The sequence below is a fragment of the Coturnix japonica genome, chromosome 7 (assembly GCF_001577835.2).
Source record: "Coturnix japonica isolate 7356 chromosome 7, Coturnix japonica 2.1, whole genome shotgun sequence".
NCBI classification, from domain to species: Eukaryota; Metazoa; Chordata; class Aves; order Galliformes; family Phasianidae; genus Coturnix; species Coturnix japonica.
Window position 1 is genome coordinate 12,518,434 of NC_029522.1, and position 25,326 is coordinate 12,543,759.

General features: G+C 41.5%; 1 long non-coding RNA gene across 1 annotated transcript; it reads left to right on the forward strand.

Annotated features, from left to right (window-relative positions):
* The first annotated feature begins 874 nt into the window (after positions 1-874).
* Positions 875-19,314, forward strand: LOC107316610. The gene is made up of 2 exons (XR_001556472.2): positions 875-996; positions 13,751-19,314. It is a non-coding gene; the product is annotated as an uncharacterized LOC107316610 (long non-coding RNA).
* The last annotated feature ends 6,012 nt before the right edge of the window (positions 19,315-25,326 follow it).

Below are 25,326 nucleotides of genomic sequence, written 5' to 3' on the forward strand. Positions count from 1 at the left end.
TACACAGTGGAACAAAACCAAAAAAAGCAACATTAAACAGATTGTGACTGAAGACTAAGAATCAAAGAATGACTTAGGTTGGAGAGGACCTTGAAGGTCATCTGTTTCCACCCTTCCTGCTGTGGGAAGGATTGCCAGCCACTAGACCAAGCTGCCCAGGATGCCATCCAGCCTGGCCTTGAATTCCTCCAGAGGTGGGGCATCGGCAGCTTCTCTGGGCAACTTGTTCCAGTGCCTCACCACTTCTTGGGTAAATTATTTATTCCTAATATCTGACCTAAATTTCCCTCTTTTAGCTTAAAGCCCCTTGTGTTGTCACTAGATCATGTAAAAAGCTGGTAACCCTCCTGCTTACATTCTCTTCAGGGCAGCTTACAATTAGTTCTTCTCCCAATCTGTACACATATCTGGGATTGTTCTGACCCAAATGCAAAAGCTCGCACTTGGCCTTGATGAACCTCCTTCAGGTTCATGTGAGTCTAATTTTCAAGCCTGTCTAGGCCCTGCTGGATGAAAATCCTTCCTTCTATTCTGCCAATTGTACTACACAGTTGGCATCACCAGCAAGCTTGCTGAGGGTACACTCAGTCCCTTATCTGTTTACATCATTGATAAAGACATTGAAGAGCACTGGTACCAAGACTGACTGCAGAGTGTCATCAGTCACAGTCAGTTTATAAGGATTGTCTAAGCATCATAGGGCTCATTTCCCTTCCTCTTCCCACATGATGAACTGTAAAGGAAACTGCTGATCACAGCCTGAACCTCTGATTAACCATCTGAGGCAAGTGAAGAGTCAGCTGCAGGAGCACAGGTGAAGATAATTCAGCTGTGCTCCCAGAAGGAGTGGAGCTTGACTCCACCTCTCCTAGATCCCATTTAAGGGCTGACCACCACTAAGGTACCATCTCTTTTTGGTTGCTGTTTCTTTGTGAAGTTCTTGTGGTGAGCCTTGACAGCAGTGAGCATCCATCCTGACTGAAGACCTCGGAGCTGGTGAGTCTTTTCCTTAGATACCCTTTGGCTATTTATTTCCAACTGTACAATAACTATACTTGTATTATTCTAACTATATGTGGGCATTATATTGTTACTATGTAGATGATTCTTAAGTGAATTGAAAACCTTGGGATAGTACATGAGGAAGTTCAGCTTGGTGTAGGGTTATTTTTTATTACTTGAATTATGCTTTTTGCCTCTGAATGATTTGCAATTGTTCATACCTTAGTTTACTCGCATGCAGGTTATGTACCTCCTCAAGCAGCTCTGAAACTAATATGCAATAATGTTTTTCATAACAAATATTAATCTCTACAGTTGTATATTGATATTTTCAACCCACATAACCAATTCCGTGATGTTTTAAAAAAAATTGCAAAAAAATGAAGTGGTATAGAACAGAGGGGGAGCAGGCAAACTGTAGAAAATGGTAAAGCTTAATTTGTCAGGTGATAGAAAAGATACAAAGGAGGATTTGAGCAGAGCAGGGGAAGGAAGAATAAAGATTGATGAAATTGTGCTTTTGAGGCCAGTGACATAAAAGATTGCACAACTACATGTGGCCAGTTGAGATGGGGTTTAGTTTGTATTTCAGTGGTAAGGATTCAAAATTAGTAGAACAGAGACTGCAAACACAAATAACTTTTTTTTTAAAAAGCAGTTACTGAGTTATTAAATTTCTACCAATGCTGAGCATAGTTTCCATGCCATGCACGCATTAAGAGACTGTTGAGCAGCCTTCCTAAATACCTAGTACCTCCTCTTAAATTTGCATTGTTTTGTATGATACTTTATTTTCTCCCTACGATGGAAAAGATGGACCACCCTGCTCTTAAATACCAACATTTTCATTAAACCAGAAAGTCAGGTAAAAGGACAGTTGAAATGTAACTTAAAAGGCTTAAGACATGAAAGGAATTGTGACTTCCCTTATACATAATATATTGGATTTTTATTTTTTTTTAATCAGAGATTGAGGTTGCTTGCAGTAAGTTATCTCATCCAATTGAATACAAATGTAAAACTGAATACATCAGCAAGCTACGGCCACATCACCTGACATCAGCTGGGGGCCTCTTCCTCAAACCCTGAGTCAGCAGTGTTGGGGAGCTATTGTCATTCCCTGCCTGTAGTCCCTTCTGAAAGGAGGATTGATGTTTTTAGACAGATTCCTAACAGGCAGGTGTTTGTGGCACCACAAACAAAAGCTAAGCTTTCATGAGAAGAAAGCTTGAGCTCTCCTTTGGCCTCCTTTGATGCAGGGCTGAGTTGAAAGGTAGGATTCAGGAGCACTGACATCTGCCATTTAGAGAAAGCAAGAGCACTGCCACCCAAAGGGCCTCACTTCTTTCATACTATAGTAGAGGGGGTAAAGTTCATGACCTTTGAATAGAAATCTGAAAACTTATTTTCTCACAGATGAGACAATTACAAGGAATAGCCCTTGCCTTTATTCCTCGAGGAAGTTTCTAGCTTAGTTAGCAACATCAGTTATTCCTATGGCAACAGACAGATGTAAACACAGGATTATAACATTCAACAAAGGATCAAGAAAGAGGAAGAAATCAGAGTTGAAGGGAAGTGCCTGGAAGAGCTACAAGAACCGTAGAAAGTTAGCAATTCTTTAAAATACTTACTTCTTCCCATTCCCAACAGGACTTCTATGCACATTGCTTCTTTTTTGGTGAGGTTTTGGATTCAAAGAGGGGGGAAAAAAAAGCTGTCTGTAAGTTACTTTCATTGTGAGCATAACAGTAACTGGAATAGCTGGTAGCACTGAAATGTGGGACCAGCCACATAGGAGTGCTGTGCTGGGGGTACTTGAGGTGTCACTGTCACAGCTGCTGCCACACCACCACATCAAAGTGTATGCTAGAATGTGTGTGTACTTTTATTCTGCAGGGTTGCTGTAGAGACAGGACTTCCAGCACATATTTACAAGTAAACTTTAACACCCACACATGCTTACATATGCTAAAATGGAGATGAGCAGGTAGTTACAGTGTTGTCAAACAAAAACTGAGGGAAAGCTCCTTTTGAAGTCTCCCTTGCCATGAGCCTAGCTCCTGTTCCCTTTCACCTATCTGCACTGCTCCCATACATGCCCAATCCCTACCAGCAGAACACCACCAAGTCCTCTGCTACCTGTGCAGCATAAACTGCTACAGCTTGGGCAGGGATCTCCTCTTTGGCCCTCTGTTTCTACACTGGGGTCAGACATCCTGTTTACCCGGGGGAGGCCTGGATGCACTCATGGGAGTCAAGCTGTGGGCAAATTAAGCAAAACCAGGTCCCATACTAGCAGCAGAGTACCTGCAGCACCAACCAGCACTCAATTACTGTGCCTGCATGAGCTCCACTGACTCCTCTGGATTGTCCTACAGTAGCCACTCCTTAAGAATATCTGTCTTTTTGGACCCCAGCCAGAGGAAGAAAGTTCTTTAATTATTTTTAATCACCAACCTCATACCAGACACATGCTACCACATGAGGCTGGGAAAGAAAGGGAAAGTTCAGACTGTGCAGAGGCTGGCAGTAGGTCTGAGACACTGCCACACCAACAAAGGTTGCTGAGTGAAGGCAAACACATGAAAAGCTTGCACTAAGACAAGCCAGAACACAAAGGAATCTCTGAGCTCCCATAGTTGACCCAGGGCATGTAGAGATGGGTCTGTCATAAAAGAGGATCATTTGTCTTGGGCCATAAGTGGTGAGGTCACAAAAACCCTTCACCTGTAGAGTCAGGAAGCCGGGGATGCGGAGTTCAAAGGGCAAGGTATGAATATCTGTGGTTGGGCACAGGACTGAACAGCCACTGGTCAGCATGCCAGGAAACAGTGAAATAACAAGAGTAATACTAACTAGCATTAGATGTGAAAGGAAAGAATTTTAACTACCTTCTGACTCTTAAAAACAGCTGTTTTCTCACAGAGCAGGACAGGACTGAAAGGAGCACATAGTGCAGACAGGCCTGATGCGTAAAGTTCCTAGCATCCTTCAGCATCTCTTGCTAAGAATGAAAAGATGCTGTGCACAGTTATTCACTGATACTACCCCAGGTCCTACAGCATCTTTTTGCTTTTCAGAAGTCCCAGTAAAAGGTCTGGTTTTGCTATCCAGGCATGGAAGTTGCTTTTGTATTCAGGTGCAAAAATCCTGCACAGTCTCAGCCACAAATCACTGCTGCACTGGCGAGACTGCAGGTGGAAAGGAAGATGGTGACAACAAATAGAGCCAGATGGGGCTGACTGACAGAGCCCAGAATCCCTGCAATAGCAGCAGTGACAATCCCTTGGGTGCCTGGAGGTACTCTCATCACTTGTAAGATTTAATCTAATGCTTTTCACATAAATAATTCACACAGGGACTGATTTACTGTACAGCTGTTAGTGTAGCTACAGTACTCACTACTAAAACAACTCTGTTTGCCAGTAAGGAAGGACACAAGAAAAGATGACTGTTTTCCAGCCCTTTCCCCAAGAAGTGGAAGCTGTCATATTTAACCTTTCCTCTACTCTTCCACCAGCAGGCACCTGCCCCACCCCACTGCTTGTTCCCACACCCCAGATAGGAGAGCAGATAAGGAGTCCCCTGGCTTGCTGTTTCCTGAACATGAGTCACAGCTCTGAGTCAGCCTTTGTGTTTTAGGGAACCTGGAAGGCTTTGAAACATGCTGTTGATTTTGGCAAAGCTGCTGCTTCTTGCTTTGAGGGTGAAACAATCTACACGCATGGTTCTCATTCTGAAAATAGCCTCCAAGATGAAAACAACAGTGAGTGACCAAAGACTTATCTGTAGTGGGCATGTTGCATATCAGAAACAAATCTTCAAAATACCCACTGATGCACCCAGGATCCAAGCAGGATGTATCCATAACTACTGCCTCTCCTATTCCATGCACAGTAGATACCACTAGATGACTTTAGTTGGATACAGCCTCCTCTAGGGCAATTTGTCAACTTTCCAGTGGTGACCAAGAGAAGTCACCACCTCCTGTGCCACAGCCTGCTACCCACATCCAGGTGGCAGCTGACATTAAGTAGTACCAACTTCAGGTCCTCTATCATCACACCAACTTTTTCTGAGGCCCCTGGGCTTTTCATCCCAGCAAGTCAGACCATTCTGTTTAGAGGCTCAGATATTTAGTAGCTTAGCATCAGGAAACCCCAAGTGAAGAAGTGTCCTTTGACAGGAGTTAGGTATCAGTTGAGACAGACTGGTAACAAAGGAAAATGGCAAATCTACCTCTCAAGAATCCACGTTTGCTTTTGCCTAGTCTCTTTCTGTCTTCACAAATCAGTACTTTGTATGTATATAGAAGAAATTCCTTCTTTCTTGGCAGAGAAAAGTGCCCATATTTTTATGAACAAGTTTAAACATTATATCAGCTGCTCATCACAAACATTCATCTGCATCACTCACTCCTGTCTACCTCTGTATCTGTTTTATGAAACCTTTAATGTAATTATGCTTTTACGTTTTTAGTTCCTTTTCCAAACACTTCAGACATCTTTTGATCTCTTATTGCAATTTTCAGCTACACTCCTTCAAGTCTGTTTGGATAAACACCTCTGGTCAGGCCAGGTTCATTAGCATTTTAATTATTTTCTCACTCCAGGACTTCTGCTAGCCTTGCTTCCACAGTATGGTAAATTAGGCTGTCTCCTAAATTAACTCCTAAATTTACTAGAATGACTTAAAGAGTACATATGATAACATAAAGAATGTTATCTGTAAGAATTACTTGCTACACTTCCCTTTAGAGAGTAACTATTGTTGAAGAAATTTTTATCAAGGAAACTGGTTTTAATATTCTTGAATAGGGATTTTACATTATAAAGCAAAGAAATGCAAAACATGCCAAGCACATGAAAGAACAATTGATATTTTAATTGTAGAATTGCTTTTAAAAAGTTTACTTGAATTAGCATTGGGAAGTTTTAAAATAGCAGATTTTCTCTAGGAGACTTTAACCTTATTTTAACTTGCCTTTGAAAGAAAGTGCTGCAGTACTCTCCACCTTATGTATCTTTATCAAATAGTTGAATGAAAAGTTGAATGAAAATAATAGAATATTTTCCTTTTTACTATTTCATTTCTAAATGCTTTTATTTTTCACTTCTATAAGGATCACAATAAACCCCACAGATTCAGCTAGGCACATCTTCTTTCTCCTCTCCAAGTCTGGTGGGAAAAATCTATGTTAAAAAAACAACAAAAACATTTTTACTCATCTTTGCCCACAGACACCAATTCTCCATGCATCAGATGCTAAAAAATTGTTCACATGTTCTTAGACTAGTTTAGTCAAAGCAAGAAAAATAGTATTACCTTTCCTTGTGTGTTTAGATTTCATTGATTTGTGGCTGTGATTCAGTGAGAGTGTGTGCATAGCCAGCTCTGTGAGTCAGCTGTTAAGTGACTGTCCGCTCCCTTCCTTGTCCTTCCTTGTATCTCTATATACATGGCACCATCATCAAGTTGGATTTTGGAAAATAAATCCATTAGCATTAATGCTGATCCTGAAAAGAAATCATCTTTTTTATATAAAGTTTTATTTGAGGATGTGACATCCATAGCATAGTATCCAAAGTAAAGTATGCAGGGGCATTCATAAAGTATGATTTTTGTAACACTTTCTGGATTTATTTTTGTTAACAAAAGGGTGTGTTTTGGTACAGAGAAAGAAGAGGGTGTTAACACTCTAGCTCTTACAGAAGAGTGCAGGCCAAGCCCTAAGTTCTGACATCTGGTGAGATAAGAGAGGTCAGCTAGAGGAGAGATATAGAGGAGAGACATACTGATGTCATGTTAAAAATTTCCAATGCTGTGACAGTGACTTCTTTGAATTTAATTGCAAGAAAACTCCAACCCCTCAGAGTAGAAACAACAGTGGTTTGTACTTTCAGCTTGTTAGAAGTGTATTCATTAAATTTGTCTAAAGGCATTGAAGTGATTTACTTGGGATGTGGCTATTATAGCTGAGTTCACTTCCATATTGAAGGAAGACAGTTTACTTGTGTTAGATTTATCCAAATTAACTTCTGATGAGGATTATTTAAGCAGCATGAAAACACATATATTGTACAACTAGTTTTCCCAGGTAGACAAGATTTTTCTTTCTTCTTATCTAGGACTGCTTTCTCCCTAGCATGGAGATCTCCCACATGTTCAAAATGCAACTGCTTTCCTTACTGTGAGTGTTGCAGGAGCTGGTGAACATTGCACCATCTTTATGTATGCTCATAACACTAGCAGGTATCTCAGGTTTGTCTAGTCAAACCCCTCAAGAATAAACAAACAGTGCAAGATCTGCTGTCGCAGTTGTGAAGCTGCAAACCCTCCCCCAAATGACTGCAAGAAGTTGTCCTGCTCTACTGTAGTCCCTTTCTAATTTATTTGCCCATTCCCAATAACTAACTGATGCAGCGTGGCAAAAAGTCTGAAACAATCTTTGGAGGCCCTCAGTCATTTGGCTACATTGCCCATTTATGTAGAAACAGACATTTCCAGATCTAAACACATGAGTATGTTCCAGTGGAAAAACCCTTTTTACCTTCACCACCTTGGAGTGAATTGAGATGAGGAAGTGCTTATGCATTAGGCATCTTTCTCTATGTTATATTATCTTCTCTGAAAGTCACGTAACTTGATTTAATGTTTTCAGTACAACTTATAAAAGGCAGAATGGGTTTCTACCAAGGAACTGTAAACTTAAAAAACAGTTACCTGAAAGGCAAGTAGTATTACAAATTCCATTTGAACATTTCCTCTGGAAATAGAAGAGATTAAAGAAAGGGCAAGAGTAAAGGAAGGCAATGGCATAACTTCACTGGGATTCTCAAGTCTGCCAGCAGGCTGTATGACTGTTACAGCTTGACTGAGTAAGACAGAGCATGGGAACCTTGTGGGTTGTGTGTACAAACAAGCAGCTGTCCAACTTGCTCTAAGGCTATTCATAGACTAGAATAGGGTGCAGGAGTGATACTAATGGCCAGAAGAAATGTAATATTAGAATCATAGAATGGTTTGGGTTGGAAGTGACCTTAAAGACCATCCAATTCCAACCACCCTGTTGCAGACAGGGACACCCTCCATTACATCAGGCTGCCCAAAACCCCACCTAGTCTGACCTTAAAATATTCCATTACTTCCCACAACAAGCTCTTTCCAGTTTGTCCTGCTGCATCCATCCCAGCTTTCCTAATGTCTCATGCAAGTTGCAAAAGTCTATTCAAAGCTCTGCCTATCTGATTTCTCACATGCACTTGTAAAAGTAGGGCAGCGATATCAGATATCTGTTCTACCTCAGTAGTTCCACAGAACCCCAAAAGGCTTATTGGGAAAATAAACTTTCATTATACAACCAGGACAAAAACAACAAACCAACAACGAGAACAAAAAATAAACAAAACAACAAAACAAAAACCCTCATACAATCCAAAACTCTCATCTTATAAATTACAATTTAATATGAAAGCAATTGCATGCTGGTTATCTAATTAGTCTGTAGCAACCTAATAATAATGATTCTTATGTTAGCTGGATGCATGGCACAGGAAAAGATGCGGGGGGGGGGGGGGAAATGAAATATTCAAGAGCATGGGGGAGATCTAGAAATAAGAAGTAGTGAATGGGGAAAACATGCTAAAACCAGAGTCTATCCCAAATTTCCCTAATGACGGTAAATGTAAGGATGACCCTGTAAGGAACAGTCGGTGCAAATCTCCTCATTGACACGAGATCCTTGCATTTCTGCCCAAGACTGTGATTTTTCAGAGTCCTAGGGACACACCTCAGTGATAACTGACTATGAAGACTGAAGTTCTTACTGACTGCTTGCATCCAGCACATATCCCCAAATCTAAAAGTTTTAGAGCTAGCCATGGTAAAGAATCACATGCCTACCATTCAGACCAGTGCACGTATTAGTCTAATATAAAATACCTACATAGTACTCATAAAAGATGGAGAGTTCTCTGCAAGGCAAATAGGAAGTGAGCTGTGTGTGTAGGAAAGATTTTACCTTGTCCAGAATGTGTGCGCACTGCCAACTCAGCACTTGGTGTCCTCCATCATGGATGGATGACAGGTAACAGAGGGGTAAAGGAGATGAAAAAATGCACTGAATCTGTCAGATGTATTTTTCTGTTCTCCCCCCTCTTCCCATGCAGGAAGACATGCAGGTGGAACAGAAAATACCTCAGTTTATATTTTACAGTCACAGAGTGATTTTTAAGGCTGTGGCCAACATAGTCTGAAGGCAGTACAGTATTTACATAAACTCATACATTTCAGAAATTTCACAGGATTTTCACACTAAGTAGGATCTCTTCCTGGCTGCCAAAACATCTGTGTTAAGACTCGCCTCATGCCAATAAGCAATATTTGAATTCTTTGCATACTTCTGAGGCATAACTATCACCTAAAAGTTTTCTTTTCTTTTGCACCTACACATGAAATCCTCTTTTGTGACCAGTGTCTGTAAGAAATGGCTGTCACTAATTTTCAACAGGGGAATCTGGCACAGGTTTTTAACCTACTGTGGGATGGTAGCTCCTTACAATGAAATAATTCTGCTGCAATATTTGAATTCCATATCTTAAAAGAAAATATAAGCTGAAAGCTCCACACCCATTTGCTCATAAATTTCTCTTCATTATTTGCTGTATTTCATTGTTCACAAACAATAGAGATGTATACAAATAGGTTTCTATGCAAGACCTTAGTGATAAAAATAACTGCATTCGCAGTTCTCATTAGAGTGCAGCAATATTCTCATTCCTGTTTCCATACCAAACTGTGAGTATTTCAAGTCCTGCTGTTCCTCTGAAGTTTTCTCCCTCTAAGCACTGATACACAAGAAGATGAGAGCTGGGGAGGGGGGAAGCTTACTGCTTTATATGCACATAGTAAAAATGAAAATTAGAGCATTGATGCTGAGCATGCATTGAATTGATCCAAGTGTTCTTCTCCAATGCTATTACAAATTACAAGAAGCATGTATTATTGACCAATGAGCATACAATAATGATGTAATTAGCTTTCACATAAACAATTATCTAGTTGTCATTTCTGAACGAAGTTCAGAAAGCAGCACAACCAGGAGGGCATGGGGTTGGAATTAGCATGCAGGACTCACTGCTAGACACTGCATTAACCCTGTGTAAGTACATTTTCAGATATAGTAAGCAGTCAAATGCAGCCTCTAGCTGTACTCAGAGGAACACTGCATTTCTGCATTCATTAACATTTGTTAAGTTACTCATTAAATCCAGAACAAGTCCACTGGCATGAAATGCTCACCCAGTCATATGCTTCAGCACACAGATACACCTAAGGAAACCCTAAGGTTCTATAGGGGAAAAAAAACATTTAATTCCTTGCCTTCTCAACTCCATCCCTGCACTGTAGAAAGAGCCACTATCCAGTATATTGTGGCAAATACAGCAAACTCTAGCTCTGATGCACAGATCCAATTGATGTTGTGGCAGTCAACTTATTTCTAAGCCTGATGAATGCTAAGATTTCCTATCAACAACTCTGTTGGCATCTTCTCTAATGATGTGGCAACCAGTTGTGGCTACCTGTAAAATGTTTTCCAAAAACTCTACTGCTTTGGTGTTTCTGGAGGGGAAAATGCATCTTTAAGGAACATAGACGTATCTATGGCAGATGACTTTTCATTGAAAAAATATATCCAGCCTAGGTATGATTATACTTGCTTCTCATTACCTGTTTTCAACAGGGAACAGACTAACATTGCTCTGGGAGTATAATTTCTTGGAGGTGACCCAAAAGAAATAGCAAAACTATTCTGAAAATGATAAAGTTGCCTTAGACTATAGTATACCTCCTTTTTATTTAGTAGCATGTCCTGAGGCATTAGGAACTAGTGGGTTGGTCACAAGAGGCTTTATGCACTGACCACAGTAGGGAGGTCAGGGAAAGGTTTTCCCAGCTGAGTAGGGAGACCACTCACAATAGAAATCCAGAGACCAGGAACTTTTTTAAAATTATTTTTAAAATGAGAGAATTGTTCTACCAGAGAGAACAGATTAGGAGGAGGCACCTGGAAGCCCATGCTCCTGGTACATGCTCCCCTGTGCACACTGCCATCTGTCAGCAAGGAACACAGGCTCCTGGCATGGGGTGCAGTAATGGTTTTAGTCCCACAGCAACTAAGCCACTGGACACCTGTCAATTCTTTTAATTCCTGGAAGCAGCAACAGAAAGCCCTCCCCCCCAGATCTTAATTCCTACCAATGATCGCTTATTTGGAATAGTAAATCAGCAGCAACTCCAAATTCCAAGAATAAAATTACAATCATTTGGTTGCAGTTGCAGAATTCATTTCTAATTTCCCCCTTTTGTATTATAGAGCCTTGTTCATTGTTTTAATTTAGAAGAGATTAGTACCAACTGTGTTTAGCTTCTTATCTTTGCACAACAAGAACTTATACAATGTTTCAGGAAGTGAGTTCAAGTGAAAATAACCACCCCTTTCAGAGCTAAATGCTTAAAAAAGATTCTGCTTCACCCATTCTGGCATCTCATGTTTACTCAGGACTGAGAGCACAGGCAGTAAAAGCAAAAGCCTCAATTCTAATACCAACAGATCAGCCTTGGGTTAAAAGCATTTTTCATGCCTGGTCAGCTCCTACGGCTCTTTAAAGCTTCCAAGTGAGGTGCTACTTATGATACAAAGTTTTTTGCTGGTGCTGGTCTATCACTGGGTTCTATCACAAACTTGTATTTACATGCAGAAATATTATTGAGCCGGCACATCACAACATTATGAAGAAAAAAGGAGTACAAGCATAATGATATTAGTGACACAAATAGACCATGGGGAAGACCTCTGGGTGTTTCAGGATGTATGACTAAGTTCTAAGATACAAGAACAGCAGCTATAGGGAGCACAATGCAGGCCTTAAGCGCTATTGTTTTGAAATTAGTGTTTATCAGTTTTCCATGAATCACCAACTGCACTTTAAACACCAGTGCCTGCCTTCTTCAAGAGGCTATAAATATACCCAGTTTATTTGGCGGTTCCGGTGAAAGCTGTGAAAAGGATGACACATGTTCTTAATATATAGCAATGATGAAGAGTGTCACAGGACCAAAATGATTCTTTCTAGATGCAAATGACAAAATGCTCTTGCAGGCTTGAACTTGTATGCCCATTGCAAAGGTCCAGGCTGCCTTATGTCCTGGAAATGCCATGTGCTACATAATGTCCTTTTGTGTGTCTAAAATAAGCCACATGTTCTCTTTTAAACATATCCCTATGTCACTGTCTTATTAAAATAACATCAATGTCACTCCAGTCAAAGTGTGGTTTGTGGCTGGCAATCAAAATCTGCTGTCAATTACTAAACAAAATGTGAATGAAATGAGGAACAAATTGTCTAACTTCATCAGTGTTGTTTTTCTCTTCTTCCCCCAGATAATACTACCTTAAAATAGACTGCCTTATTAACCACAGACCAGAAGGTTAATAAGTACATCAACAAAACAAATGTACTAAATTAAAACAATGCATTAACATTCATTAGTATTTCTCTGTTGATTCCCAAACATGCTGCTATCGCTATTGTGTTATTATCAGGCAATAATTGTTATGTCAAAAGATAGGGCCCATATGGTTCAACGAGTTCCTCTGGGAGTTTCTTCTGTGTGAAAGTCAATCAGAAATAAGATTCTGGAAGGGAAGATGTGGGCATGGGAGAGCTGCTGTCAGTGTGTGCAACCCATGTGAGGGACTCAAGTGGCTGTTAAAACGAAAGTTTTAGATCTAGGGGAAAATAGGGAGAGATAGCAAACCAGCTGTAAAATCAGCAGGTCTGTTTGCAGGGTGCCAGTCTAAGCTGCTAGTCCTTGCCAGGCTGGACCCTTCTCTCCTAATCATAGAAAATACCCTCTTCACACTTCCAGAACATTCATACAAGGTGTACACTGAACTACTCGCAGTAATGAAGAATGCTGATAAGAATGAGCTAAAATGGGCTTTTCTGGAGCACATTTGCCCTCTGAAATATCCACAAACCTTAGGCAAAGTCTGGATAAACAGGAGGTAGCTAATGTACCATGTTGTATATCCTAGCTGCAATTGCCTGCCATCAAATGCTATATTCAGTCATATAGCTCAGGTCTTTCTGATAAACATTTAATCAAAATGTCTAAATGTTTAAATCAAAGTAAGCTCACAGCACAGCTCTGCAGCACTCGGCTTAGAGAAATCTGTCTGCACAGCAGGCACTCACCCCCTGTTCCCCACATCCTCTCTTCTGCCCTCCCCCAACACATCAGTGCCCCTCATTTCACTGCTCCTTCCCTCCCTCATGCAGGCCAGGCTTGGCTCTGCCCCACAGCCTCAGCCAGATCATGCCTATGGTGAGGTCTGCCTGCTGTCCGCAAGGCTGCACACATTCACTGAGACTGTCACAGACAGGCTTGGAAGCAGTGCTCGGATTACATCATTGCCTTTGTGTTTTTACATATCCTCTACGAGTTCTCTGTAAATTGCTATATGCTCTTTACTTCACCGTTTTAATAGCACAGGCTGTTTTGACTGGCTCTATCTCGCTGTTCTATCTGGTGCTTTGTATTTACCAGGCGTGCTGGTTGTGAAAAGAGTTGCGTAAGCCGGTTTCTATGGCAGGTTTCTATTCACCATCTGCTTGACTGAAAAATATCTTTTTCAGTTAACATATTGGGTCTGGTGTTTGCATCTTTTGTTTCCTTCCAGATGAAATCTCGCAATTGCAGGAGGGACAGCAAGCTCTGCGGGGGGAGGACAGGCCTCCTGAAACAGCCCTTTCACCCAACTGAGAAACAGTGTCCTCTCCTGACCAGCGCAGGAAGCCTAACTCCCTGAAATGCCTCTTTCCTTGCACCAAGCTCAGTACCTCACAGAGCAGGGCAAGGTGATGATGCAAGAGGCTCGCTGCTTCAGTCCCTACATGCCTGCAAAACAGGACGTGCCCCCATGCACCGCCTTTCCTCTCATTCAGCAGCAGAAAGGCACAGCCGTACACCAGCCCTGCTGCTGGGCACTGAGCAGACACAGCTTGCTTTTGGAGGGGAAAATTTTCACCTGATGGAGGAGGCCCCAGAGGCTGCCTAGAGCATTGTTGAGGTGCTGCTGAGACCCATACTGTGCTCTCTAGCACAATCCACGCACCCCATGCCACGTGGCTGCTGTCAGAATGCAGCGGAGGCTCCTGAGCATATTTTACTGGCATTTTTGTTCACTCTCAAAACCATGCAAGGACCGTTTGGACCAAAACCTATTGTGTTTTCATGTGCTGCTCCCTCAACCATGGCTCATGGCTGTCTCACTTTGACCGAGAGAAACAGGATTTATACTTCAAAAATAGCATGGGCACACGACTGCACCTTTCAATTACTTCATGCATGACAGCCTACCAGCACAGGGAAGGCACAAGTACAGCCTTCTCCAACTCTGCACGTTTCTGAAAAAGGCAGACACACTGCTGCAAGAGATGTATTTTCTTTGGACAGGCCCTGGAGATCTCTCAGCGCAGTGAGCAGAGCCAGACCAGGCAACCCAGCAGGATGTGAATCTCCTTTAGCTCCGTACTCAAAATGCCCTCTTTTTCTTCCTTCTTTCTCTTCTCCTCCTCCTTTCTTTTTGCTTTTCCTTTTCTTTTTCCTTTTCTCATTTCCTCTCCCTTTTTTCCCTTTTTTCCTCTCCTTTCACTAATAATCCATAACAAAGAAATGTTTTAAGGGGAAAAAAAAAGAACATCTACTTTCATGGTGTATGCTTTTATAACAGAGAAAGCATGCCCCTGCTAAAGGACAAGTCATTTCCATGCGCTATTATCCCAGAGCAGGAACTTTCACAAAGGCAGTACAGTGTGCAGTTGATATAACATGAAAGATCAGGCAGCATTACATCAGTGCATCAGCCTTTGAACCAGACCAAAAGTTCCAGGCCATGAATCATCATGGGGTTCTACTGTATAAAAAAGAGGGTGCACACCCTAAGAGATTTGGGCAACCCATGTAACTGTTTTTGCAATCAACAGCTTAAAAAATATATATAAACTAGATGGTATTGCATATTCCCCTAAGAATGGGGAAAAGAATATGAAGATGGGAAAACAATAAAACTTTCTTCCAACATGTTACAGCTTTGCTGCTTGAGCAGCTGGAAGAGGGGGGAAAATAGAAGAAAAAGAGAGATTCAGAATAAGAGACACAAAATTTGCTTTGAGGGCTATTGCTTCGTTTAGAGGGTTCAGCCAGAACACAAGACATAGAGAAAGTGTCTGGCCACATTCCCTTTTTGCACTTTAGCAGTCTACAACAAAGATAATCAAACAAGTCAACTTCCAGAAAGAAAGTTTCTTCTTGGATCAGGAAACAGCGGAGGGTCCTGGTGAACATTTGAGTGAGAGAAATACCGGTGCAACAGTTAAGAAGCTGAGCCATGGCTGAGAAGCAGGGCTGTATCCCACAGCTATTTCTTCCACAAGGATAGGGAGGTCAGCCCAAAAGAACAGCGAAGGTCAGTGTGGGAGTGATGGGCTGGGTTTGGGCCATGGTGCAGTGACCAAGAGGTCAGTGCAGGAGTGTTTGCATACAGTTGCTCTTCCCAAGAGGGTCATGTCGCCCTATCCATCATCAGAGACTTCTGCCAGCCCACAAAGCTTCCTTGGAGAGCTCTCATTCTGGCTGTGAATGGGATTATCCTCTTCCCTCTGTCCCCTAAACACATCCCACACAGCAGATCTCCTGTCCAGGCAGGAGATGTAGTTCTTTGCTGTCAGATTCTACTTCGTCAATTAGCTCGGCACCATTACCAGTTTAAGGATTATCCTGCAGGAAGACATGCATTATATTAACATGAATGTTATTTGTGTGTGTAATTTTGTAGCGAGGTTTGTTTTGATGTCCATCTCAGACTCTCTTCTGTTGTTTACTTAAATCACGTCAGTGAGCATGTTTTATACTCTAAGTGGCAGTCTAAGGCAAGATTTGCTTGCTTTTCACATAGCTAGGCTGTGATGGAACATACATTTTGCAGAGAAAAGAAAGAAGGAAACACACCTTTTTCATGAAACAAAGAAAGAAACGCTACATGTCTGTGCCTAACACATCTCTGTGAATATGAGTAGAGAGTACATTTTTAAATAATCACCCCTTCCTAACAAAAGCACCAGAACTAATCACAGAAGCATGTTCTTAGAGAACTGTGGCAAAATCCTCCTGGAGTTCTCCTATGCTATGATAGTTATTGAGTTTAAGCAGGAACAACAGGATATACAAGTGCATACAATCCATAAATTACTGATTTACAGATGACCAGCTATATGTTAGACTGAAATAACAAAGATCAAGTAATGTTTGGCATTGAACTGAGAACTTATTTAAAATAAACTGAGACACAGTTCTCAAGAAGAATTCATTAAAACATGGTCAGTCTGTCAGTCTGTCTTCCCTCGCTTCCCAGAAGAGCCACAGTTACTCACTGATTTCCAGGGGAAAATGAAGTGTAATTTAATCCTCATTAAAAGGACGGGCCTCAGGGTGCAAAGCAAAACAAGCTTTATATCTGTTCCATAGGCAAAGGTTAGACCAAAATTCTTCTATATCCAACCTTCAGAGGTTGAAAGAAAGAGAATTACAGCAATGATGAAAATAAACCAAGAAAATTAAACAAAACAAACACATTTTTTCTTGTGGAAAAAGTAATATTCTATTCAAATAGTGAAGGGAAATTCCAGATATATTTTCCTTTCCTTCCCTTTTCCTTTCCTTCCTTCTCTTCCTTCTCTTCCTCTCTCTTTCTATTTCTCTCTTTCTTTTAAAAAAGAGCTTGAATAAGTGGCATATGTTACAATTTCTCCCATTCATAACTCAATGATGGGCATCTTTTTTTCCTGCTGAAGCATAATTCCCTCCATCTGTCCCAACTCCAAGGTCCACACATAAAATCAGCCTCTGCAAAGCAGCAGGATGTTATAAGAAGCTCGCTTTTATCTACTAAGGCCAATGAAATCTGAAGCTTGCATGTTAAACAGCATTAAAACATGTGTCCAAAACCAAAATGATCCTACCATATGTTTTGAGGCTTTCACCACAGGGTACCACCAAGTAAGAACATATTTTACTGCCTAGTAAGCTAGACAGACTTTCCACATCAGCTCAGTACCTCCACTGCTGCTGCAGGAGCGCACTTGCTGTGCTTCTCCATCTCATTTGTGTTTGTATGTCCACTGCCTTTTCTCAGAAGGAGTGTGGGTTTTTTTGATCTGATGGCTTCCCATTAAGCCCCTATGAGTGGTCATGTTTCCAGCTCATGCTAACACTGTGCAAACTGCAAAATCTTTGTTGCAGTTTTTAGTTTTAAGACTAATTAATAAACCAGATAAGTTAGATTTAAAGACAAATTTTTGGGGAGGAAGGGATTCATATTAATTACAGTAATGCATCCTGATGATTTTTTATAGTAGTACCAAGAATTCACACTTAGACAAGTAATCTCTGTCCTAACAATATCATTTGTCCATACAAGTTATTTCCTGCCTGATGTTTTGCAGAGATAGAAGGCTGAGCGAGGAGGGTAGGGACAGGGGATCAGCTCCTCACCACAGCACCAGCTGCCTTCCGCACAGGAATGAATCTCCGATCTTGCACTAGCCCAGACCCAACGCTTTTTGCAAAGCTTGAGGAGCGCGTCGGGCACAGCGCGGCGGCTGCGGAGCACCGCCAAGCTCGAGGCTGCAGCACCACCTCGTGTCAGCTGTGGGAAAGCCACCGGCTGGAGAGGACCGAGCCTCGATGGGAAATGCGAGGCCGAACATGACAGAAAACACCTTTTGGCAACAAAAAGAGTTCATAGTGGTTAGCAGCACATACACACACGCAGCAGGTGCCATGCACTCTGTTCTTTGCAGGAGCCACTGCTTCCAGCCCAGATGGGTGTGCTACGCATTACAGGAGCTGGCACAGAATGCAGGAACTGCCCTAGGATGCTATTTCAAAGGAAATCTTCCTCTTGCACAAGGTGTGATAGCTTATGTGTGTATAACTCCCTTCTCGTTTTGGAGGATCTCAGTCCACTTGGGCAAATTTGGAAATGTGGCTGTAGCTCTCAGATGTGGAGAGAAGAGCTTGGAGGACAAAGGCTCACATCCCTGACCATAATCATCCTGATCACAATTTGCTGTAAATGCAGCCACCTGCATACTTCTTTGCTCTGATTAGTCTTGGTTCTGGTGATCTGCACAACTGACAATCCCATGGCAAAAGGCTACAATCATATAACATTACCTGAAAACCCTGCGTGATAAATGGGTAGAATGTAACACCTGCTGCTGGATGCTGTGTCTCAGCAAGAGTTTCAGTTCTGAAAGCACATTGCACAACTGCACCTGTCAGAGCCTGCACACATAACTCCCTTCTCTCCCTGGGAGTTCACACCCTGCAGCAAGACCTGGGGGACAAGGACTTGTTCAGCCTGGAGAAGAAAAAAATTTGGGGTCATTAGATTCTTCATAGCAGCCTTTCAGAAACTAAGAGGTGGTTCTGAGTTCTGCAATATAGCAAGATCTTATTTCTAAATGCTGAGTTTTAAGGATCTTTAACAACATGCAGATGAGGCCAGCAGTCAGGAAATATGTAGGTCTTGCCTTTATTTCTCAATTTCTCAGGAAAATCCCAGTGAGATCTGGTAGAGAGATGTCTACTCTTCCAATTGTGATCTGGTCACTATTGTCACAATTGGTCACAATTCCAAGTCTGTTTTGATCAGTGTCCTGTGCTTTCATGAAAACCAAAATAATAACATAGACCAAGAACAACATGCTGCCCATAAATAAATAAATAACTTAACCATTAACCCCAAGCTAACTGCATTGGGTTTGAAGACTTCAGCATAGAACCTGCTTCTGTGAATTTCCAGACCCTAGCAGCAGTCCTGATGGAACCCCAGAAATTCCTGGCTGCTTGAAGTCCTCTGAGAACCTTACAGCAAGAAGCACTTTTCCAAACTCTAGCTTTCAGGAAAACTAAAGGCACCAACATAGCTCTTTCCTCTGCATCACCACAAAACACCACTTCCAAAACAAACAAACAAACAAGACAAAACAAGACCATGAAGGAATTCAAATCACATCCTACCTGCTGGTCTGGGAGAACTTCTCAAAATACAGCAGGGGACACTTCAGTGATCTGGTCTTCATAAACTTGACCCAGCCTCAGCCCCTATGAAGGATTTAGCCTTTAACTGTCCTGTTGCCCAGGTAGTTTGAGTAAGTCTATTAAACTTCTTCTGACTAACCTTCCCTTACCTCGTGGAACTTCAACACATAGAACAGGAGTCCAAATTTACCTTTCCAAATCTTAAACTGAATTGCAGATGTCAACCTATAAGATCTTAAATACTTCTGCCCCCTCCACATTTAAGAACCAGGCATTCACACACCACTGTACCAAACCTATGCCTTTGCAAAATGCAGCAAACAACTGCTTCTGCAACACTTATTTGCCCAGACCCTTGACTTAACTAGAACCTCACCGCACCTCACCTCGAGATTTATGAAATCTCACATTTTATAAAAAAAGATTTTTATTTTTATTTATTTTTATTTTTTTTTTCTTCTGGCTGCTTCACTGTTTAACTACTACTGATGCAGGTAAACAAGCATGTCCATGCCCTCAAACATTCCTTTCTAGATGTGCTTTGTGTTCAGCTTGCAGTGTCCAAAGTCATCCTAAAAACAGCCATTAACATTTCCCTATAACACCCTTGCAATAACAACCCCGGACATAATGAGCAGCAGTGCATTACGGTGTCTGCTGAAGAAGACGAGAGATGTAATTTATTTATATATTTTGAACCGTACAGACTGGAAGACCAACGTGCAGCTCCCCCGGCCGGCCGCAGGATTAGGGACACGTGCCGGGGATCTCCCAGCCGCCCTGCAGAGGGAGCTGCTCGCCCGGCCATTCTCGGGCCCCGCAGTGCTGCGCGGTGATGCGCGCCCGTGCATCGTCCTGGAGGCCTGCGGGCTGAGTGGGGTTTGGTCGTAGGGCTGCAGGATGACAGTCTGCCCTTTTCCTGGCTATTCCCGAGTCGGTGACAGAGCTGAGCTCTCGCCACAAGGAAAGCTGCAGGCGTATAATGCTGAAAATACCATTTTTAGCTGAAAATGATGTGAAAAGGAATGGCAAATATAGCATGGGAAAGAAAAACTAAATTTTTCTCACTTGATGATGGCAAACAATCATAGAATCATTTGAGTTGGAAAGGGTCTTTAAGGGTTATCTAGTCCAAGTCCCCTGTGATGAACCTATAGCACAATCAGGTGGCTGAGAGCCCTATCCTGCCTGACTTTGAATGTCTTCAGGGAAGAGAGATCTATCACTTCTCTGGGTAACCTGTGCCAGTCCTTTGCCATCACCTTCACCTTATCATAAAAAAACAAAAAAAAAACCCTAATTTCTTGTATTCAATCTAAATCTCCCCTCTTTTAGTTTGAAATCATTTCCCCTTGTCCTGTCACAACAGACCCTACTAAGGAGTCTGTCCCCTTCTTTCTTACAGCCCCCCTTTAAATACTGAAAGGCCACTCTCAGTGGCCTCTCACTCTCACTCTCTTGGAGCCTTTTCATCTGCATGCTGAATAGCCCCAGCTCTCCCAGCCTGTCCTCCTAGGGGAGGTGTTTCACCCTTTGGATCATTTTTGTGGCCCAGCCCAGCTTCTTATGAAAACACACTGAGATTGATTTTTCTAGATATATACTGTATGTTAAAGTTGTTAAACATTCATACACAGAACAATAATATAACATTAAAAGTACATGTTGAAATAATGTAAAAAAATTGCATGAAAACATGAAATGTAATTTAAAGGGAAAAAAAAAAAAGAAAGAAAAAGAAAGAAAGAAAGAAAGAAAGAAAGAAGACATGTACTATTACTTAAATAAAGCCAGAAGAAAGCTGGAAGGAAAAGGAAACCCCAAACAAAAATAGATATCAGAAGAAATGACTAGCAGATGGACCAACTGGAGAATTGTGCTTAGTGTAATTAACATTAGTGCTTACTTGTAATGGTTGATGATAATGTGATACCATCACACATTCCAAAATAAAGCCTGATCAGAGATGCATCAAAAGTCACAAAGTGAACCCTGAGGCTTATGTGCAACTTGGATCACACTGAAGATATTTTTGTCAGTCTCCATGAGAAGCTACAAATACTGATAAGAAAGGAATATGAACAAGTTTCCATCATTTAATCTCTAGGTTTTCTGCAATAGCTGCCATTTGCCACCAAAATATTATATACTAGTAATGTCTTCTTGTCTAGTTCTAACTGCTACTGACTGCAAATTTACACCTTTCTAGTTGTCACTAAATCAGTAGGAATCTATCCAAAATCACTACTTAGCATTTTATGACAGAAATCTACTTTTACTGCAGTTCTCTGTGAAGCAAATATATATATATATCTTTTTAAATATTTACTAGATATGACTTTAAAAAGTGTAAATATTCCTGTCACCAGAAAGTCCTCAGTATTTTCCACTAATATTTCTAAAGTGTGTTTCCACATGCTGTTGCAGAGCTGCAACAGAAGTATAGCACTATTCAAAGTGAGCTGATTATCCTTTCAGAATGTAGTGGTCATAAATCATTCTTAGTAACAACATTTTGCTCATAGACTCTTGTATTTGATAGAAGTTTGGTAGTTTTAGAGTTGATAAAAGGACCTGAGAAAATAGAAATACATGGCAAAACAGAAAAAAAAAAAAATTCCAAGAGAGGAACTTTGTGAATTATTTTATGTTTTCACAAATTCAAATATGGCTTGTGAATTTGAATTCCCTGAGACATATTATTTGCTGGTTTGTGAAAAATCATTGTTCAGCTTGCCTTGAGGATTAGATTGCCTTTAATTTTGCCTCTGTAAGAATGAAGATGATAAGGTCCTGGTTTCTGAAAGATTTTCCTTGGGCACTATAGTAAACTGTAAATAATAATAGCCTGAGATGTTGTTGTTTAACACATAAACACATACACATACAAACCATACTTAGACAAACAGAACACATAGGGCATTCCTATCTCACTTCTAGAACACCTGTGAGGAAGACGTTAATGCTAACAAATACAAATGTGAAGAGGGACTTTCTTCCCTAACAACACTTCCTGGTGGAACATGCTGGTTTGTTTTCTGGTAAAAAATAAAATAAATAAATAAATGAAATGAAATAAAATAAAATAAAATAAAAAATTTTTAAAATGCAGTTACCACATGAAAGCTCCATCAAGTTACCCAGAGAATCCACAAAGAATTGATGTCTCATCCCTGGAGGCATTCAGCATCAGATTGAATGGGGCCCTGAGCAGCATGATCTAGGTGGCAGCCCTGCCCATGGGAGGGGGTTGGAACTGAATGGGATTTAAAGTCCCTTCCAACAAAAACTATTCTATGATTCTTTGATCTCTTCAAACTAAAATATAGACCTAAGCAGCCCTGTGCTGCCTGTCCTTCAGGCCAGACTAGCACAAGAGGATATAGGAGGGTGTGCTTGGAGTGAGAAGGAAGTACACCACAAGAGGATGGTGCAGTGCACAGGATGAAGTGGGCTTAAGCCATCTGGGGAGACTTCATGACAGTCACACATTCAGCAGGTCCACCCTGTGTACTTCAGTGGAGACAAGAAAGTGGCTAAAATGGTACAGCTCCCTAAAACACTCAGAGCAGCATCTCATTGCAGCATAAAAAGCAAGGGCCTCCTCCCACCCTCACCCCTCTCGTTTCAGGTCTCTCCTTTATCCTGCTCCCAGCTGCACTTCCTGACCAAACACCAGAACCCCATCAATCTGTGCTTAGCCTCAGTAATTCCTGCAGTGCTGAGGGGGGTTCTGAGCTGTCCCTCCAGCTCTGGCTCACAAGGTAGGACCAGTTGTGATAAGAGCAAAGGTACAGGGGGAATGGAAAAGGAGGCAGAAGGAATGAGCCCTCCCTCTCTGAGCAGCAGCAAGCTGTTACATTTATCTGACTGCACATGAAGAGGCAATGAAAATGGAGTGTTTTATCTCTTTCAAAAGCTCAGTGTGATAATGCCTAGCTTCAAGCTCTGTAGATTTGTGAGTTAGGAGGTGTGTAAGCAATCATCCTGCATATACTAAGATCCTTGGTGTGCTTGAAGTCGTGAGCACCTACATCATTCAGGCTGATTTTTTTTCAGAAGAAAGCCCCACACATAGGGCTAGGGGTGCAGCAGTTCTGCTGTGAGGCGCACAGACCCCTGCAGCCCCACAAACACCTCCTTTTACCTATTGAATGAGCTGCCCTAAATTATCAACAGATGATCTGCAATCAAGCAGACCCAATAAACTTCTAATTACTTGTGAATATGTAGTAGAAGAAATGGGCTATAAATTGCCTAAGAACTTTATACTCCTGATTCCAACTGAAATTGCAAAGAGACTTTGTATCTACATTTTTTTTTCCTTTTAAAGTATAATTTATTATAGAAATACAAATTTATTCAGAGAGAAATTCTTGCTGTTTGAACTTTGAACCTTCTAGTAGTTAAAATAGTATTAAAGGGGAAAAAAAAAAGGAGCTGAGAGTTGCTTTGAATTCTGGAAGGGATAATTTCTCTTAAATGAGATTTCTCCCTCTAAATAAAAGTCAACGCAGACAATATAAAGCTTTAAATTAACCTCAGAAAGAATACACAGCCCTTCTATTTACTGATAGATTTGCAGAGCACCAGTCTAGCTTAAGGTGAGATGAACACAAAAGAACTGCAAATCACAGTCTGAAACAGATCTTTAAAAATACATCTTACTGCTACTCTCCATATTTCTGCCTCCACTAACACTTTGAGTTTATTTGAAAAGATGCTAGGTCTCATTTTCCAGCACCCTGCTTCTGATGTAGAGGTTTTCTTCAGTACCAAAATGACCGCAGCGTGAAGTGCCAGGATAGATGTATGGAAATGCAAAACCCATAGATTTGTTCTTGACTGCCTTGTACAGCTCTGTGAGCCCCTGGATGAGAGCTCTCCACTTCCATACAGAAGGCAGGTTTGACACTTAGCTTCAGCAGTGGCTGTGCTCTGCAAAAAGTGGAGGGGAAAATTTATGTGCCCTTGTATATGTCAGCATAAACAAGTGGATACTCTAGCAAATCAACAATAGAATGCTAACAAAGGGCCAGATGCTCTTATCCTCTTACAAGGGTGAAGAGGGACAAAATGAGTAAATATTTATGTTATAGTGGCATGTAACTGGAGCTCAGTTGTGGAGGAAGCACAGTGATTTACCAGCATGTTCCTCCTCTCATGGGAATCCACATCAACCAACGAAATGCTCAGTTATGAGAAGAAAATTCTGCCAAGAGAACTGAAGTAGAGTGGAGAGCTACAGCTTTCCAGGACCTTTAACTTTAGAAGACAGCAAGCTTTCCTGGACAAGAGTCCTCACAGGTCTGCCTGGGCACAGGAGACAGTGCATGCTCCAGCCCCAGCATCTCAGAATCTTGCTCACTCCCAAAACCTTGGGCTGAAATTTTTTGTTCAGGACCTCTTTCTGCAGACAGTACAAGACTCTAAACATGGTGGGAAGTAGAAGGAAAGGGTATTGGATGCTCACTACCAAATGTCTTCACTGTTTGGTTTCTTCAGCTTCAAACCACTGTTCCATGAAGGGGTTTGCACCAGAGATACCTGATACAGCATAGATTTGTTTGCAGGTTTTGCTAGCAGAAACAATGCAGTGCAATGACTCTCTTTCCCTCTGTATCCTCCCCTAAATGACGTGTGGTGCTGGCACTATGCAAGGCCAAGGAGAAAAATCACATCTCTCCTAACACGCAGGGGATGGCATGCCCCAGGTTCAGCAGAGATTTAATTCAAGATCAAGTACCTTGTCACTGATAAAAATTATCAAGGGTTGTCACCTGTTGCTCATTTTGTCCTTCGTGGCTAGGAGGCTGAGGCACCATCCTGAGTGCCAGCTGAGTGCTGGGCAAAGCACACTCACAGCTGGGATGTCCCAGGAGCGTCCCCAAAGAGCTGTTTCAGGTGAGATTCTTGGGAATATTCTGCATTGTTGCACCCTAGTGGCAGTTATGGGGATAACTTGGAGGTGATGATAGGAATGACTTTGGAAGACAACTTCCCAAATCATGGTGCCATATGTGATGTAGAATATCCTCCTCTACATATGCTGTATTTAACATAGAATATCCTCCCATACACTTGCAATGCTTAGCAGTTTTATCTGACCAGTCTGATCCTACAGATGTTAAGGTTACACTGTGTGGTGAT